Source organism: Alosa alosa, chromosome 7, assembly GCF_017589495.1.
Source record: "Alosa alosa isolate M-15738 ecotype Scorff River chromosome 7, AALO_Geno_1.1, whole genome shotgun sequence".
Lineage (NCBI taxonomy): Eukaryota > Metazoa > Chordata > Actinopteri > Clupeiformes > Clupeidae > Alosa > Alosa alosa.
The window spans coordinates 10,346,062-10,356,061 of NC_063195.1; the positions used below are offsets into that span (position 1 = coordinate 10,346,062).

At 43.8% G+C, this 10,000-nt stretch overlaps 1 pseudogene; it reads left to right on the top strand.

Annotated features, from left to right (window-relative positions):
* The first annotated feature begins 7,855 nt into the window (after positions 1-7,855).
* The window catches only part of LOC125297754, a 17,941-nt pseudogene continuing 15,796 nt past the window's right edge, over positions 7,856-10,000 (top strand).

Sequence of the window (10,000 nt, forward strand, 5' to 3'; positions counted from 1 at the left end):
ACCGTTAGGACTACATGGGCGGTTTCCTTACTAAGACTCCTTAAAGTCCTAGACTATAAGATACATTTAGTGAAGAAATTGGATGTTAGTATTATCAGAGAGGGTTCAGAACACACGGGAGACCCGAGACGTTTCGCTGGTCCAGATGCAAGGGTTTTGTTAGTAAGAGGGTTCAGAACACACGTCGGAGTGACCGGTTTGAGCTGGTCCAAAATGAGGGTTTTGTTAGTAGAGGGTTCAGAACACACATACGAGACCGGTTTCGGCTGGTCCAGATGCAAGGGTTTTGTTAGTTAGAGGGTTCAGTGAGTTCTGACTCTGGTTCTGGGGGAGGTGGAGTGCCTCAGCCTGGATCCCCTGGTGCTGACAGAACATGCCTCAGAATGAGATAATGGAAAAAAAGAATACATTTGAACGGGTTCACCCCTTACTCTCTCTCTCTCTCTCTCTCACTCACTCGCTCACCCCTCACAGAGTTTGCTGCTTTTGACCTCTCCAGTGGGAACTCTCTCTCTCTCACTCTCACACACACACACACACACACACACTAGTGGGGATAAACCAATAAGATCTGAATGCAGGAGTCATGATGTCTTCAGGAAACACAGTTGGAGGCAAAAGAGAAGTGTTGCCTAATATGCAAGTGTGTGTGTGTGTGTGTGTGTGTGTGTGTGTGTGTGTGCATGAGTATGGGGATATTAGTTGAGGGAGGAGGGGTGCATTCACATTTATGTATGCAAGTAGACATGCATATGTATATGTGCACAGGTTTGTGTTTGTGTTTTCCCATGTGTGTGTGTGCATGTTCTTGTATGTCCTGGGTACATGTTTGTGTGTGTGTGCGAGTGGGTGGGTGGGTGCGTGTGTGTGTACCTGTGTGTGTGCGCGTGCTTCAGTGCCTGACCACACGCTGTTGTATATTTCTTCGTGCATCCCCTCGTGTGTGCCTAGTTGCCCAGGCGACGCTCGATCGCACGCAGTGTTTTGTGTCAGCGATCTGTGACAAATGAGGTTAGCTAGGTCAGTTACATCATCCCCACAGCAGAGAGAGAGAAGGGGAGAGAGAAAAGGAGAGAGAGTATGTGTGTGAGTGTGTGTGTGTGAGCATGAATGTAAAAGAATCTGTGTGTGTGCGTGTGTGTGTGTGCATGTCTGTGTGTGTGGCTGTGAGTGTGTGAGCATGAATTTAAGAGCATCTGTGTGTGTGTGCGTATCTGTGTGTGTGTGTGGCTGTGGGTGTGTGAGCATGAATTTAAGAGAATCTGTGTGTGTGTGTCTTGTGTTCCATTCCGCTTAGTGTAGATGAGAGTTGCAAACATAACAAACGGGTTTTGGAGTCAAACAACAAATGGAATGGTGTGAATGTCATCATAGACAGAGTGAGAGACGTGGTGCATGAGAGAACAACAGGAGAGTTGTATCACACGTATGGACAGAGAGAGAGAGAGTACGGATAGAAGGAGGAGCCAAAAAGCACACGCCATGGGCCCCAGTCTGTCTGAGCAGCGCTGCCACTAACCACTCCCAGACACCAGCGGAGCTGAGTTACACACAAGCACATAAACCACTCACTCAAAGGGCAATAAGAACGCACCATTTAGTAAGGGTCCATATGAAAGATGGCATCGTATCAGCAAGAGTCACAGGACACATAGGGCCAAAGGTCAGAGGTCAAGCTGATGACTTTTGCTCTTGAGAGTTCTTGGCTGATAGACTGGGAGCAAATGTTCTGTCCATGTACCATACCATGATACTATGCAGATTTAGAATTTCCATTATGAAATGGAACCTTCAGTTAGCAAGATTCTAATGACCTATGCATTTGTGATACTCCTCACTTCTGATCACTATGACATCATCAAGTAGAACCTTCAGTTCGCAACATTCGATCTATGCATTTGTGATACTCCTCACTTCTGTACATTATTATATCATCAAAATGGAACCTTCAGTTTAGCAATATTTTAATGACATGCTTGTGATCGTATTCCTCGAAGGTTTAGTGTGAGGGCAATGACGAGAGGGAAAATCTGACTCTGGAATCTGCCACTGACTCCAGCATGTCTCTCCAAGACCCCAGTAGATCTTCCGCTAACCGTTGATCTCGGGATTACAGCCTTGGAGCTGCGGAGAATGATCTATCTACCCTCTCGCCACGTTTGTGTTTGTTTTGGCTAGTCGCGGCAATTATGCTGTAAGCTAGCTTTGTCTCCAAGGAAACGCCTTTGGAGAGCGTTCCTCAAATTAGAGGGCTATAGGCTACACCATCTCATCACACCACATCAATCCCAGTTCAAACCCAGATAGGATATGAATGCTACTGCATATTTTATGCTGCCACATGTATGCTTTAGGTGAATAAGAAGCTGCCTGTATAGTATGTATCTTTTTGTCTGTTGAACCACACTTTATCAGCAATATCCCAGCTGCTGTGTGCTGTAAGAGATAACATTGCATATTGTTCAGGCAACTGATCTTATGTGCATCCTGTGCAGATCTGTGCTCTAATGTCACTCAAGAAATGGCTCACTTCATGAGACATTGTTTGTGTGTGTGTGTGTGTGTGTGTGTGTGTGTGTGTGTGGGCTACGTCCATGATGTACATTGATCTAAAACTCTTGTGTTGTCTGCAAGCTCTAGTCTTGTGTGTGTTCATCTATTTTGCATTCAAGCTCATTCTAACAGAAAGATAATAGCAAAGAAATATTTTGACTTTAACAAAAAATAAAAGGAATTTATGTCACTGGTGTGTTTTGTTTGATATTTTCTTGTTCATGTCTTGTAGTCCTCCATGCAGTGGTGTGGTCTAGTCAGCTGTAGTTATACTGCTGTAGGATATAATGTGGTGTAGTCTAGTTAGCTAGTTATACCAGAGACTTTCTAATGAGGAGACACAGCACTCAAAAAATCCTCCATAGAAATGCATGAGGTTAGTTTGTAATGCCAATATGGCAGTTGTCTACACATATCCTGTCTACACATACAAAGAGAGAAAGAGAGACACTGGTACAGACCTCTGTCTGTCAAGAACAAAACCATTCAAACATGTAAAACTAACAGGATCATGCCTTTGGCCCATCTGTTGGATTTTCCACCCACAGCGGAGTTCCCTCTATACATAAAGGTCGCCATGCCAATGGTCTTCTACTGTTCCAGAGAGTTCATGACCGGAGTTCCAGAACATGTAAAGATTGTTTAAAAGTTCACATCGGAGGTCTTTGAGGCATGTGTCAAACACATGAGATGTTCCGTCTGTAAGAGCTGAATTTGAATCATCTTTTTTTTTTCCAATCCAGTCAATCCAGATGTGAACCTTCATCTGGCTCGTGGCTCTTCCTCCACTGTCAGACCTATCCACACTCTTTCAGTTTCGGTGATGGCCACTCCATCACCAATATTCCAAAAGAACGTTTATGTGAGACCTTAGTAAGACAAATAGGTACCTTGGAACCAGGGCTGGTCCTACACTATTCTGCGCCGGGGAGCAACATCACACACCGGGTCCCCCTCATAATCGAATCCGCCCCCCCCCCCCCACACACACACACACACGGGTCACGACCACGACAACCATCAACACCCATATAGCCTATGCACGGACACATGCAATTTTTTTTTTTTCTGGTCCCCCCTCCAGACTGGGCTCGGTGCTGTTGCTCACGTTGCTACCCCTCCAGAACCGACGCTGCTTGGAAACTTTAGAAAGGTTCTTTGCCGAAATGTCGGTTTTGAAGAAATAACTTAAAAAAGAGGGATGAGAGTGTGCGGCTTCCTCATCCTCGATTCTTAAGACAAACCATTAACACAGGTAAGCAAAACCATTAACACAGGTAAACACAGCACAGGTAAACAAAACCATTAAGACAGGTAAACAAAACACAGGTAAACAGAACCATTACACTTTTTCTTGGTTGCTATGATGCTTGCGTCAACTCTGACATCACATTGTCAAAACAGTTAACACACAGGTCTAAACAGAATCACTTATGGCCAAAATGACACATTTTGCTTGCAAAAGACTGTAACACTCTCAAAACATTTAAAACACAAAGCAAAAGCAAACTAGTACAGCACTTTCTCTAAATGTGACTTAGAGCCATACTTGCAAATAACAACACAGAACAGACATGGTATCTCTTTTGGATAATGAATGATTGCTAATTGAAGAATTGTGCAAGGAGTTTCACATAAGTGTATCAGAGATTCAGACATATGCAAGGAATCTGTGAATAGATGTTTTCCTTTTGTTTAGCATATAAACCACTAGAGTTTGGTGTCTTCATCTGTATTAACTGTTTTGCAAAAGGGTGTGAGAAATGTGTGAACCAATGTGTGAAAACATGTCAACACATTTGCAAGAGATGACCTCTGCTGTGCAAAAAAGGTGTTCCTGAAGACCAAGTGGATCCCAGTTTCTTTAAGCAGGTCAAAGCAATCGAGAAAAACTGTAACACAGGTAAACAGAGAGGGTGGCCAGTGATGTGAACACACTACTCAGAGAGTTCAAATGTATCTTTCAATGGAAAACAGCCTTGCCGTTAACAGTTTTTTTTTTTTTTAAATGTAGTGCTTTTCAAGCCACCCAAAGCACTTTTACAGTGAAGGGGGAACCTCAACCACCACCAATGCGTAGCACCTGAGTTATACACGGCAGCCATTATGTATAATGTATTATGGCATCATGTATACCTCTGCTGGTCATCAAACATTGGTGGGTCACCTCACTGTTAGCTTACGGCCACTTCAGTTCATGCGCAAATATTTTGTTGTTGTTGTTGTCTGACTTTGTGCTTTGATGATTGTTTAAAGTATAGGGCTCACACTATAAAATAACAGGTTTGAAATGTAAGTCCTAAACAAAGTCATTCCCTATTAATTATTCCTTCTCCGCATCATTTTCATCTGCGACAGACTGTCTTTTGAAGTCAGAGCAGAGCAACAAATGGTGCTCCGCACGCCAAAACAAGGGTTATAGTGACACCTAGTGGCCATTTGCAGAGCAACAATCTTTGTACCACAGAGTGACGATTTGCGTGTCAACAGACCTACCCAAATAGCAAAATCAGATCGCAGATAGCTGGACGCTGGTGGCGTGCCACTTCTGGTCCGTCGTTGGACCACCATTTATTTACATGTAATTACTTGTAATGATTATTAAAATACATTAAATGTTTTTAAAATGATGGATGAAGTATAACTGAATTTGAAAAAGATTTTAGACCAATAGTGACAAAATAGGCCTATTGGGGAATTTGTCGGCAACCCGCCAGCCAACCGCTAGATGCAGGATGCAGGATGCAGAATCCTCTTATATGTTAACCAAATATTAATGCATTTATACTAGGCCTATCAGTTATACGCAAATTAGCCTACCACTGAAATAGCCTAAACTAGCTCTAATGCAATCGCAGCCAGTAGGCCTAGGCGATTTTCTTTTTGCTGTTACTGTGTGTCTGACACTCTCAAAAGCAATGCAAGAACGGGAGGCGGAGGTGGGTAGGCTACACACTTAAAGCTTGTTTGCCCATAATAGAAGTTGGGGGGCATGTATCAATCAGTTGACAAGGCTTCACCAAACTATTGTTGTAGGATAGCAATTGTTATTGTATTGCATTCCAATCTACCTCGCAAGTTCAAACGCGTATTCATATTCTTTAGGCTACATTTTGATCAAAGACGAAAACAAAAAGCTGTCAAAAGGCTATTTGGCAAACTAAAGAAGTATGACTGACTCTCCCAGGGCTGCCAACTTTTCAAAAAACCCTGGAGTGAGATTTGGTGGGGCCAACCAAAATTTTGCTGCGGAAAATTTTGTTTGGCTCATTCAGCATTATACCGTACAGTAAAAAAAACGTACATCAGTGGTTCTCAGGTGTAGGGACCAGGCATGGACGGATTATGAACTTTCGGGCCCCTGGGCCCAGATGTATAAAGGGCTCCCCACTAATTGTCGCATATGTGGAGGGGGGGTTTGGGGGTACTCCCCCAGAATTTTTTTTAATTTGTTTAATGTGATTTCCTGTATTCTGGTGCATTTTGGGCAATACTAAATTCAATCAGATTCATAGGCTACATCCTGATGTGTTGATATTGAGGCAATGATTCCATGCAAAGGCTTGGGCTTCAGGGGTCCCCTGACACCTTGGGCCCCTGGGCCTGGGCCCGGAAGGCCCGTGCAGTAATCCATCCCTGGGACCAGGGTCCCAGAGTTTAATTAGCATTGGTATCAAAGGGATCTACTACTAGGACCATGGGCGTCGGAGGCATTTTGAAAGTGGGTGGGACATTTCAGTGGGGGGTATGGGGGTCCTCCCCCAGACATTTTTTTGGGGATTTTTTTTTGCAATTTTCTGAATTCTGGTACATTTTAACAGGTTATTTAGATACTTCTATATAACAAAATAAAGCCAACCTACGAAATTAATAAAAAGTAAATCATGCATAATTTAAAAATAACTCAATATATAGGTTACTTGGCTATTCAATAAGGTTTCCATTACAGCACCACGGACGTTCAATGAACGCATGAAAGCATTCCATGAAATTATGCAGAAGCCTACATGCTATTCCTTTTTCAGGATGTACCCATATCTGCATGATGTGGATGTTTGCATATGGCTTATGTCAGGCTTTATATCAATATTTGTGTCTTGTTATTTGATTTTCTTCATATTTTTGCATTAATGTCACTAGGAAGCATGCCAATATAAATATATTCATGTATCTGTAATGGGATTGGCTGGAACCTAAGAACCATGATAGTGATAATCTATGGCTGAGCAATTTACAAAAATGTATGTAGGCCTACTGACAAATAGTTTACATTAGAATACATTATAATTTCGCCCCAATGAGGCTATGTAGAAATGTGTTGCAATTTCAAAACCGGATTACTCAGGAACCACTTATTGCACAGAGGCATGCTTTATATCCTCGTATTCGGTACGGTTTGCTGTTTATTGTGATATTGGGTTTGCCACGTGTTGTGTGAAGGGTTAGTGAAATATTAAACCAAGAGTAATGGGTGTGCACTGTGTGCAAAATGCAAATATGATTAGCCTAAATTGCACTTGCGAACCATTTATCACAGCAACTTGGCTCTAGGCTAATATCGTTGGAAAGCTTAGATTCCGCACGTTCACGATGTGTGATATCATATGTATAGGTTTAGTTTAGTTGAACCTCATCTGCCAGGTATTTGACCTACCAGGTTGACACTTCAGCGTGAAAAATACTCAATAATAGGCCTACTCAAAGCATACCTGAAGCCGGGGAAATGCGGGGGGAATGCGCCAAGGATGGCTTCTGAAGCATCGCAAATGAGATAAAATTTAGAAAATTCCACAGACGGGGTGCTCTTGAACCCTCTCACCGTCTCTGACAACAGGTAGATCTATAGATAGGCTAAACTCATTTTTCAGGCATCTGACCGACCGGGTTGACACTTCAGCGTGAGAAATCGGGGGTGTGGCGTGTGAGTGTGTGAAACTAATCAAATGCGTGTGTCTCACGGCCAATGCGTGAGAGTTGGCACCTATGGACTCTCCTATAATGTGGGTAATAAAATTGAGCAGATTAGCCTACTGTTCTGCAAATGTAGACAGAGACCATATGAGCCTCAAAATGATTAAATTCCTTTGAAAATGACAGCTTTCTTGTTGTGGTGGTCCCCAAGTCCCACGTCGTTTACGTTGCGGGAAGTTCAAACCGTCTGACATGACACGTCTGAGAACCAATGGCAGACGGGATCTTGAACTCAAGTAACCAATCGTAGCACGGCACTATGACTCACCAAATAAGGAGAGCCAAGACCATAAAAGGCAACATTGTATCTCTTTATATGGAGGAAAGTAGATCTGGCATGTATGTCCACTACCTCGGCTACTTTTAAACACAAATAGTTTCACCGCTTTCTAATCCATTTCCTCTAATTTTAGACACGAACGATTTAGTATGACTGAATAACACTCACCGGAGGACAAAATGGTGGTTGTTTACGACATTTTCATGGCGGACTAGGTTTTGAAGCGGAGGGATTTTCTCAGACCGTGGTTCGCCATTTCCATATGTGGCATGCAGTGTATGTTTCTGGAGGGGGTGGCTTTGATTGATGGACTGTAGGCGGAAACATCACTTCGTAAACTTTGCACAGTTGTTGTGAGTCAATTTATTTATCTTACTGATAGGATTGTTGATTGTAACGTGTGTTGTTTGAACATACGTGTCTGTGGTCGAGATAACTACTCCCATGACTGGCTGGCGGACTACAGTCGTTTTCAACTCAGTTGTCAAAAGAAGAACGGTGAATGCTAAGTTATCCATCTTTACCTGTGTGAAAAGAAGACTTTAAATTGCCAGCCACAGTCCCCCCAGAAGATTAAATAATCTGCCATCAGGCCTTGGTCACCAGGATAGATTTATTTACAAAGCTCAGCTGGTCTAACTAGTGAACAGCGACAACGTTGGCTGCAGTTAGCTCCTCGTTCGGAAGGACGGACGTGCCGGGGGGGACGTGCCATTGATGTTTGCGGGAAACGGCGCAGGTATGGGAACTCGAGGGGGTGTGCGCGCTGGTAATGGGGCTGGATTAACAACGCTACAGGTTGGCAACACATCCGGAGGTCTCGGTGGTGGTATGAGCACGGGCATCGCCATGCCAGACGGCGGCAGATACGACGAAAGGGAGCCCGCCGAAGTGGTCGTCAGTTGCTCCGACGCGGAGTCGGATTCGGGGGATGACGAGGACATAGGTTCAGCCGGGGACAGGAGAGGGGTGAAACGCGAGAGAGCGGAGATGGAGGTCGGTGTTTCGGTGGGAGCGGCGGGCTTGGCGCCCTGTGGGTACGGTGCTTCGGCAGGTGGTGGCGCGGCCGGAGCGAAGCCAGGCAAGAAGACTCGCGGGCGAGTCAAAATCAAAATGGAATTTATCGACAACAAGCTGAGGCGGTACACAACTTTCAGCAAACGGAAGACAGGGATCATGAAAAAGGTACGTCAGCTCAACACTGTCAAATCGAACCAGACATAGACCTTGCTGTGATGAAATAATGATGGTGCATTGTAGCATGACATGACGCTACCTGTATGGCTTGCTAAGTCACTAGCTTTGCAGCAGCTAGCAACTTAGCGGACCTAAGTTATGACATCCAAAGTTTGTTATAGCCTACGACAGTTTTTTTTTTTTTCTCTCGTTGGGCGTCACTCATAAAGTCTGGTCTATATCCGATAGCCTACTAATACCGTAGACTGAGATGAACGGACTCTCCGCTTGCAGGCAGGTTACCGCAGACTGTCATATCCTCTGGGGTCAGGACGGCAGTGGCTTCGCCGTGATGCAAGATGCCAAAAAACTTGTGAATGTGAATGTGTTGATCCTGTCCAGTTGTCCACACACATTCACAATCTGTCTGGGCACACACACACATACACACTAGCCCACAGTTTGCTTGGTTCAACTTCCAGTTACCACGAACAGTAACAATGACTAGAGTCTAGTCACTAGAGACTGTTGCAGTCACTGCCTAAATCCTGTGTCCAATTGACAACATATTAGTGCAGGATACTGAATTATTGCATAATACATGCAGAAGCTAGCTGTAACAATGGCCATTACCATATTGTTACCATGCCATTACCATATTGTTACCATGCCTATTACAGCACATTATAAAGATGTGTCTTCTTAGGTTGTTGACATTGTTTTTGTGTTATTTTGTTTGTTCTCCATCTGCTCAAAAGACTCACAGTCCAGCCTGAATCCTGAATTTGGTAGCCTACTGCCAGAGCTGTAGTGAACACTTCGAATGAAGTCGTTGAAAAATAACTAAACACATTCATTACATAGCATACATATGCACAGTCTGTGTGCACTGGAGATACATTTGCTATTCAGACATCAGTATATGAATGAATACACAGGCCTGTAGTGTGTGCGTGTGTGTGTGAGAACGCACGCGCACATATGGAAGCATTTTTGTAGCACACATGTATGCTGTGTGTG